Below are 8,518 nucleotides of genomic sequence, written 5' to 3' on the forward strand. Positions count from 1 at the left end.
CTTTGTACAAAAAAGTAATAAATCTGTCTGCACTTTGCACTTGTCTGTTGTGTGTTTTTTTTATTTTTTCATAGCTTAAAATCGCCGTATAAAAGATGAACAGTAGGCCTCATGCACACAACCGTAGTTCTGGTCCGCATCCGAGCTGCAGTTTTTGCGGCTCGGGTGCGTACCCATTCACTTCAATGGGGCCGCAAAAAGATGCGGACAGCACTTTGTGTGCTGTCTGCATCCCTTGCTCCGTTCCGTGGCCCCGCAAAAAAAATATAACCTGTCCTATTCTTGTCTGTTTTGCAGACAAGAATAGGCATTTCTACAATGGGCCTCCCATTCTGCAAATTGCGGAAGGCACACAGGCGGCTTCCGTTTTTTGCGGTTCCGCGGTTTGTGGACCGCAAAAACGGCACGGCCGTGTGCATTTAGCCTTAGGGAGGATCTGCTTTGTGGCATGTTGTCTTTAACCGCTTCATTACTGGGCTGTTTATCCCCCTTCCTTACCAGGCCATTTTGTATGACAACTATATGTATCTAAGCTATATGAGCTATATCTATGTAAGCTATATGACAGCCATATATATCTAAGCTATATGACAGCCATATGTATCTAAGCTATATGACAGCTATATCTAAGCTATATGACACCCATATGTATCTAAACTATATGACAGCTATATCTATCTAAGCTATATGTATCTATGCTATGGCAGCTATATGTATCTGAGCTATATGACAGCTATATGTATCTAAGCTATATGAGACCTACATCTATATGAGGGACAATGATTTACTTTGTAATGTTCCTGGGGTGGTTTTGTTTCTGAGGGCCAGTGGAGTAGGGCAATGGTAACTTGCTAAGGCTGCCGACACTGGTAAAGATCACCAGAGGCAGGAGACCGGGCACACCATTGAATCTTTCTGCATGGCTGCCGACACTGGTAAGGATTGTGCATGCGCGATCCCTCACAGTAGCCGCGGCAGCCAGAGGAGGGAGAGGGGGCGGGCACACAAGGCTCTTCCCTTTTGTATACAAAGCCGGGCCACTCCCTAAGGCAGGGAGAAGCCTGTACACGAAACGTCACCACCGGAGCCTGGTGGATGACATCAGGGGTCATGTGACCCACATCAGCCGTGCAGAAACACGGCAAAATAAATTATGTGAGTAAATTACGAATGTATTTTTAATAATGTTATGAGCCACCGTAACATATATAGATATAACAACCTACAAGAACCGAAGCCAAAGGTACAAATGCAAAAAAGTGTATAAGCTTTATTAAATAACATGATTACATACATATAAGATGTTATGTTAAATAGAAATAGCATCCCGGGGGTACACTACATTAAGAATAATGATACCGTATACATGACAATCATAAATCTATGTAATATATGGCAGAGTCTCCTATATAAATATGTTCGATATCCCTATGTAGGACAAGGGAGTCACTACCAGGGAGGTAACAACAGTCAGAACTGCAAATATAGCTGGACCATATGGAAACCAGGTGAAACCATGGCGCCTAGCAGCGTACTGACCAGGAAAACAATAATGAACATATATAGGGGAGACGTACCAAGCAAAATAGCACATCCAAGCCGGGATGGCATTACCCCAACCCGCGTTTCGGCGTGCCTTCGTCAGGGGGATCAAAGGTTCTAAAGGCCTCTCCTTCCATCAAATTGCATTCAATCACTGAATATTTTAGTCACCTGGATGTTCGGCGGCAAAGACCTGATGTACATAGTCCGGCATGCGATCCTCCCCCCAACCGGCGTCACCTCGCACCGCCCATGACACGTGAAGTCTCACGTCATGCGGCCGGCCGACGTCAAGACGCCTGGTGGGAGGTGTCACATGCCGTTTTGTGCATCATCTGCACACATCACAGGGGAAGAAAATCAAATCGGACAAGTGCTACGCAGTGCCTGCACAGGGATATCTCTCATATACGCTGTCTCTCATCACTACATAATTATATATGATTACACTGTGTGCATTGATCATAAGACATAGGAACCAATATCATAAAATACGTCAGAATTAATTTTATATATACATCAATCACACAATATCTCTTATACATGATAGCAACAGTGTATACAATGATACAGTATGTAAATAGCAGCAACATAAAATAATATAATGTGCAGTTAAATATATATACATGTTCATTCGGTCCAACAATTAATATTCAAATATATATACAATCAACATATTATATAAAATCACACCGTACATGATTATAAAAGAACATTTATAATACATGATTGCATATAATATAGATGACTAAATGAATTAAAAAAATATAGAAATAATAATTAAATAAAAAAATTTAAAAAAAATATATAAAAAATAAAAACAAATTGAAAAAAGTGAGACATAAAAAACAATAATAAATGCATGTGAGGTGCGCAAAGAATACATTTCATGATAGGATCGGTATGTACAAAAATAATGTTTCAGTGAAAAAAGTGCATTGTGAAAATGAAGAAGACATCCTCCATGGTGAATGAATGAGAATATTATAATAAATATGATATGACACAATTTGAGTCACGTGTCATGGTTGGTGCGAGGTGACGCCGGTTTAGGGGAGGATCGCATGCCGGACTATGTTCATCAGGTCTTTGCCGCTGAACATCCAGGTGACTAAAATATTCAGTGATTGAATGCCACTTGATTGGAGGAGAGGCCTTTATAACCTTTCATCCACGGTGATGGCGCTACCCCCTGACGAAGGCACGCCGAAACGCGCGTTGGGGTTACGCCATCCCGGTTTGGATACACTACTTTGCTTGGTAAGTCTCCCCTATATATGTTCACTACTGTTTTCCTGGTCGGTACTCTGCTAGGCGCCATGGTTTCACCTGGTTTCCATATGGTCCAGCTATATTTGCAGTTCTGACTGTTGTTACCTCCCTGGTAGTGACTCCCTTGTCCTACATAGGGATATTGAACATATTTATATAGGAGACTCTGCCATATATTACATAGATTTATGATTGTCATGTATACAGTATCATTATTCTTAATGTAGTGTACCACCGGGATGGTGTTTTTTTCCTGCTGCTATTTCTTTTTAACATAATGTCTTATATGTATGTAATCATGTTATTTAATAAAGCTTGTGCTCGGATCGACTATCAGAGTGACAGTAACCTAAAGCATAGCAGTAGAGTAGTGGCGGAATTGCTGTAAAGGGTAGCCTAAAGGGGCCAAAAATACAAGACACGGTACTGTGAAAACAAAGAACTGTACTGAAACATATTACAACAGCAAATTCTGAAAAGCTAATGACATCTCTCATCTAGGGTTGAGGATGTAACGAGTGTAACACAGTGATTTCCAGCGACCCAGTTTCTTGATGATGTGACCTGGTACATTGTTTTTAGAGGCGGCAGAGGCTGCTCCTATTCTGAATGAATGGCCGGTAATGCTCAGTGGATCAACATCTAGTTTAGGCAGCAAGACGCGAATGTATTTCAGGAATGTTTAAATGCTGAGCGGCCCAGAGTTGTGCGCTAAAAGAGGGGAGTCGGGTGGAGCGCCTTTGATCAGAACCGACCATTCGTCAAAGACTGCCACTAGACACCACTTGTTACCCGTAGTGAAATATTTAACCTTAGTGGTTTCGCCAGGTCTAGTAGTCTTAGTATGATCAAGTGTGAGGACGTAATGGGAGCCTTAGCGTTTTAAATGTTGTTTCTGTACAAAGGCGCTGCTAGATATAGGGCACGTGAATTCCCCGGGTCGTAGGAACCCGTAAAAATATAAATACAGGGCTGTTTTGATCAAGGCGCTTGTCTTCAAACCAAAGGGGTTTGCATTTAAGATTATCGACAAGGATTTGAACATTTCCCCTGAGAAGGGTCTCCTGGAAACCTTACTAACAGCTGAAGATTTATGTATACCTATAAGGATTGCTTTAATGGGGTGCGCTGAGAATAACAAAGGCCTGTCGGGATAGGAAATATGCCAATAGTGTTGTATACCGGCTAAATATAACTTGATTGTACCATGAGAAAGTTTAAGGTCTGAGTGGCAAAATGCTATGAACGCGTGTAGGTGTGTGATGTGATCCAAACCCTGTTGCGGACACAATAGCTGAAACCTAGTGAAGTGGGACCAAGCCGTCTGGTATGTCCTCGCCGTGTTCTTGGAAACGACTTCTGCATGAGAACCCTGGCTGTATCCAGGTGCCCCCTTAATGCACGACTAACAGGTTGTGCAAAGGTGTTGGGGTTGGTGTTGGGTCTGCCTCTGGTGAAATCTGAAAGAAAAACTGCCATTTACCCCTGGATAGTGCGTCTGCTGCAACATTTACCTTCCCGGGAATATGTACACATTCAAAATGGAATTGGTGTTCCAAAGCCAACCAGATAAATTGCCTCATGAAGGACATGATATCTGTGGAAGCTGATCTACCCTTATTAAGCAAGGCTGCCAAACCTGCATTGTCCGTTAAAATTAAACTGTGTGCTTGCTCCAGTAAGCTCCCCATGCCTGTGCTGCAGCAACGATAGGGTATATCTCGAATAACGAGGAAGATTGGGAAAACCCCGGAATGAGCGTGACCTCGGGTGGCCAAGAGCTGGCTAGCCAATGGCTGCCGTAAATGGCCGCGAACCCTATAGCTGATGAAGCATCAACATGGAGGACCGGAGACTCACTAGATACTGCGGGAGTGAAAAATGAAATGCCGTCCCAACTGGAAAGGAACAGGTCCCACATGATAAGATCGGCCAAAGCCTGTTGATCTAACCTCACTTGGCTATCTTGGTCTGTGGTTAACGGAAGCAGGCTAAGGAGTCTAGATATAAAAGTCCTGCCCTGCGGGATAATCCTCATGGCGTAGTTGACCATGCCCAGCAGACTCTGAAGATCTGCTCTGGAACAAAGGCCTGCATGAGCTAATCTATGAACTGTGTCTCTGACTCTCTGTAACTTGTCATGAGACAAACTGGCTTGTAACGTGTCAGTGTCTAGCTGGATGCCTAAGAACGTCAATCTAGTGTGTGGGCCGTCTAGTTTGTGATCAGCTACTGGAACACCGAGCTTCCCAAAGACTTCGGTCAAAACCCCTAGATCGCTAGGAGGACGAGATGGAGGTTCGATCAACAGAAAGTCGTCAAGGTAATGTATGACGTGGTGGGCACCGAAGGTATGCTCGAGAATCCAGTGCAGACTTCTAGCAAATTGATCGAACAGCCATGGGCTTGATTTTGAACCGAATGTGAGACAATTGTCAAAATAGTACAGACCATCCCATTTAATGCCGTGCCACTGCCAGAGTAGAGGGTGAATAGGTAACAGTTTAAAAGCATTGGTGATATCTGCCTTTGACAGCCACGTGTGCTGTCCTAAAGACAGTATGACCTGGATTGCCTCGTCTATGGATGCATATTTCATGCCAAACTCCTCGGAGGGAATAAGGGCATTGAGGCTAGGAATGTCTGAAGAATGTGGAGCTGACAGGTCATAAATAAGGCGTTTTTTATTTGAAAATTTCCCAATGACCATACCTATAGGACTGACTCTCCAGCACTCGAATGGGGGCTGACGAAGAGGGCCTATCAGATAGCCTTTCGCCAATTCTGATTGAATGAGGCTACTAACTGCCTCGGGGTTCCTGATGGCTGACAATAAATTCCTGCACTCGTATATGGTTTGTGGTAAGGATACCTGGCCTGTATGGAAGCCCTTGGTAAAACCACTGAGGAGGAAATCCACCCATTGTTTGTCTGGATGGTCTACCAGGAATGTAGCTAGTACGTCTACGTGTACTCTGCCTAGTGATGCCGTGTGAAGGCCTTACTGGGGGCATGCTGTCTTGGGGTGAGCCCTGAAGCAATTAGTACATAGATGCAATAACCGACATTGGCTATAGAAGCACCCTGCGAAATTAAAGTTATTGCAAATCTGTGACTTGCCTAGGTATTTGATGGGTCTCCCTAATTTGTCTACCCCTGTTGTGGACTTGGGCGTGATGCTATCAGAAGAATATTTTACCTGGGAGCAGCCTGCTGGAGGGTTGTTAGATGAGCACCATTCTGCGGTATGGGAGTGAGAACCGCATTTGGATCACCTGAGCTCTTAGCCCCACAAAATGGCGACAGAAAAGCTCAGTGTCGGTAACTGACCAGTCGACCGTGTGCTGAAATTGCGCGAGTAAAGCTGCTGTCTTTGCGGAAAAAGATCTATGGTAGTCATAGAATGCCGTGTCCCCATATTTATGACCTAGATCCACTACTTTGTAAAGGTACAAGTCTACATCCTCACGGCGACTGGGGGACACGGAACAAACTACGTCCCGGTACAGGCTAAACGCCAGACCGAACTCTGTGATACTGAGTTTGCGGTTTAACCTGACATCCCTCGATTTAAGAACGACTGACACCTCGCCGCAGGCGATGGTCTTGTTGTCAGGTACCTCGTGTGTAGCAATGAGTAAGCAGGCTAAGTTCACGTCCTTACCGTCTAGGATATCCTGCCTAATATTGGCCGGTATGAAATGTGAAGGTGCAATGTTGGGGAAGTTAGGGGGAAAGGTAGCCGTGGTCGTCTCGGGGACTGACGGAGTCAGTGGTCTTAGTATGGTGGTGCTGGAGGTGGTGGCCCTGTTCTCTATAGCCTCTAGTCTAGTATGGAAGCTAGACATAGAGGAAGCGATATTGTTGATCGCAGCATGTAACTGCGTGATGGAAGTCTGTATAGTGTTAGAGGAGAATAACTCTTGGCTGGACCCCAGTTCAGACTGTAACAGGCGAAATAGTTCAGCCTTCCTGGCGGATGCTGGGAATGGGATACCTCTGCGTAACAGCTCCGTAGTGATTTTAGAAACGGTCCAAAACCTCAATGACGGAGTGAGATCTCTGTCCGACTGCGGGTCCCTGCTTACTTGGGATGATGCAGATCCTAGTGGATCCTGAATTTGTGGCAGCTCCATCTAGAAAGACATGAACCGTGTGAATCTTGCGCTAACTATGTGTGTAGAGTGACTACTATCGTGCGCCCTGGTGACACTGAGAGTGAAAGGAACGCAAACACCAAGCCTAAGGATAACCACCCTGTGTAACTCTTGTCCACCATGTGTCACACTGTGTATAACAGAATGCAATGTACAGCCATAAAAGCTAGCGCTCTACCATGGGGAGGTGACCATGCCTATCTGTGGACCTACTGTTAAAGTCGTGCTATTGAGACTGAAAGGCGTGTACCCGGACTGTCGACAGCCGTGACTAGCTTGGACATGACCTGGAATGAGGAGCGGATGTGACAGGGTAGCGTTGGCGCCTGAGGTCGTGACGGGACTTATGTTGTATCTGTGGAGATGACAGACTCCAAGTATGCCTGAAGTCGTGACAGGACTTACATCGAGTCTGAGAACGTGACAGACTTGACGAGTGTGCCTGAAGTCGTGACAGGGCTTACATCGTGTCTGAGGACGTGACAGACTTGACGAGTGCCTGAAGTCGAGACAGGACTTATTGAGTCTGAGGACGTGACAGACCTGACGAACGTGCCTGTTAGTGTGACAGGGATTCGACATGTCTGCATTTTTATGATAACTAACCATGGCTGTACATTGTACCCGTGGTGTGAGGGGAGAGAAAAGTGAGGGGAGATCCAGTCGGATGGCTACCTGTAGTTACTGCAACTGCAACACCAAAACATAGAACATAGGTCAGCTGATAACCATGAGCCTGCTGTAACCGTGACGCTTGTGTATAGAGATATACCTGAGCAAAGACTCCGTAGGAAATTGAAATATATTCGGCTGAACCGCAGTGACACCTGTTATGAACAAATAGCAACATTCATATCCAGACAATACCAACTGGAACATAAATATGTGAACCTTGAGAGAGGGGGAAAAATGTAGAACATATAAACCACGTAAACACGGAACTCATGTAAAACTGAAACGTCATGGAGAGCGAGCAGGTCTTGATGCAGAGAAAATTACCTGTAAGAAAAGTTTTACCAACTAGAATAAAGCGACCTATGTGCGCTCCGAGAATGTGGGGCTGGTGTTAGCTCCGTTAGTATGGTCAGAAACACCGCTACTATTATGCGGTACATGGCCACTGACATGTGGCTGCTATGTGGAAAAACAAACAAACCCAACGTTTGTCACGTTCCTATGGGCACTGTTGCGTGCTGTACATCAACATGACCTCTATTAAGTGGTGACTACTACGACCCCCCTGTTACCATGGAAATTAGAGCCGGAGTCCTACTGTACACATGTGGTTTGCGGCAGCTGCACCGAGCCGGATGTGCCGAGCCGCATGTAACAGAGCCAAGCGGTGGCTGGACGTGGGGCCCGGCTGTGGGAAGGAAAAGGCACTCGAGTGCCAAACTTACCCTACCCGGACGGGGCAACATGCACCGAAGGACCAGTGAAGAAACCCTGCCGGCCGACCGATGGAGCGCTGAGGACGCTGACCCTGCTCGTGACCCGGAAGTTGAAGCCGCGCCTGCGCACACCGCTGCTGCACGCCGCGCTGTGCC

The sequence above is a fragment of the Bufo gargarizans genome, chromosome 6 (assembly GCF_014858855.1).
Source record: "Bufo gargarizans isolate SCDJY-AF-19 chromosome 6, ASM1485885v1, whole genome shotgun sequence".
In the NCBI taxonomy this organism is placed as follows: Eukaryota; Metazoa; Chordata; class Amphibia; order Anura; family Bufonidae; genus Bufo; species Bufo gargarizans.